Source organism: Microtus ochrogaster, chromosome 15 (genome assembly GCF_000317375.1).
Source record: "Microtus ochrogaster isolate Prairie Vole_2 chromosome 15, MicOch1.0, whole genome shotgun sequence".
Lineage (NCBI taxonomy): Eukaryota > Metazoa > Chordata > Mammalia > Rodentia > Cricetidae > Microtus > Microtus ochrogaster.
Window position 1 is genome coordinate 16,911,198 of NC_022017.1, and position 1,708 is coordinate 16,912,905.

Here is a 1,708-nt window from a genome sequence, read left to right on the forward strand (position 1 = left end):
ACCAGGCTGGTCTCGAACTCACAGAGATCCACCTGCCTCTGCCTCCCGAGTGCTGGGATTAAAGGCGTGCGCCACCACTGCCCGGCTTTCTCAATGTTAAACACATAAAGCAGTTCTTCTAAAATAACCCCAGATAATTTCTGCTTTCTCTGACTTCCCTTAAATCTTCTCTAGGTTGGTTAAGCTGATATGTTTTTCCCTCCTAGGGAAAAGACTAGAAAGCTGCTGGTGTTTGTGGGCCTTGCAGTCTCTGGATTGAGTGAGAAGCTGTTCAGCCTGCCAGAGCTTTAGAGTAAGCACAAAGGCTCCGAAGGACTGAGGTGATGGTTCAGTTAGACCGAGCAGCTACTTGCTCTCTGTCCATCACCAGCACCAATAAGGGAAGTGATCTGGACTCCTGCCATGCCGCTGTCCCGACTGAGGGTGGATGCTATTCTGGTGGCTGCATCAGTCAGGGCTGGGGATTTCAATCTACGCTTAACGTTTTATCTACCCCTCTCTGCCCGTGCCAGCTTCCCCAGTGTTTCTCGACATCACATTAACTCCCCTCCCAGTACAATAATCGACTCTAATCTGCTCTTATCACGGAAATAGAAGAGGTAAAGTGCCTGTAATAGGATCCAAATCAAATCACTTTCACTTCAGCCGGCTTTTGCTGTGAAGCCAAAGATTCCCCGGGGAGATTCAATACAGAGAAACACCTGCAGACACAGGCTGAGGCCCAGAGAGGAGATGGAACAAGACAGGCTCTGCTTGCCTGTAGCTACAAGATGATCACCTCAGGAATAATGACCTCAGGCACGCCCTGATAAACTTGTGACTCGAAGCGAACCCAAGGTCTGCCTCTCCTGCACTTCACCCCTCCTGAAGCCATGTTGAATCAGTTTGCCACGCACAGCACCAGGAAGACGACTGTCTTTTCTTCCCTAAGGTATCTGCTGGGAGCTGCTTTTATGATTTTCTACTTATTTTTGAGCATTCTAGCTTCAAAGAAAAACTTACTCATATGTATTACTAACTCTTAAGAAATAAAAAAAAAATCCAAAACCAAAAAAAAAAAAAAACCATTCATTAGTTCTTTGAGAGTTTGTACAACATGCTTTGATCCTGTTCACCCTCTTCCAACTCTTCCCAGGTCCCTCCTCCCCAGCGTTGTGCTTTGTTCTTTTTAAATCCTGAAGATCTATTTGTGCTGCCCAATACTGTAGGTGTGGTCTTCCACTGGAGAACCATCAATTTACCAGGAGCTACACTCTTGGAGAAAGCTTTTTTTCCTTCCCCAAGTAGTTAACAGTTTCTACTAGTGCCATGGTTGGCAGGATTCCATTCCCAAATCTTCTCTCCATGCTGGAATTTGGTCCGACTTGGGCTTGTCCAGCTTTTGTGTTCCTCCTTGAAGGTGGCTCTGAACACCCGTTACCACCCATCCTTAATCTCATTTATTATGACCCGATTCCATTTGAGGCCCCACTCGCTGTACTCAGTGTGAGGGAAGCTAATCAAGCCAGTATCTTTCTGCTTAAACCCACAGCACATTTGGCATGACTATTCCTTGCAAGAACACATTTGGTTAAACCTTGTTCTCATAGCACACGTGTCTGTCATCATAGTTGAGTTGCTATTTAATAAAAAAAAAATAGTAAAAACTTATAGTTCATAACCAAACTCAACTGATTGTGAATAAGTGTCTTCCTTTGCTGTAGATTTT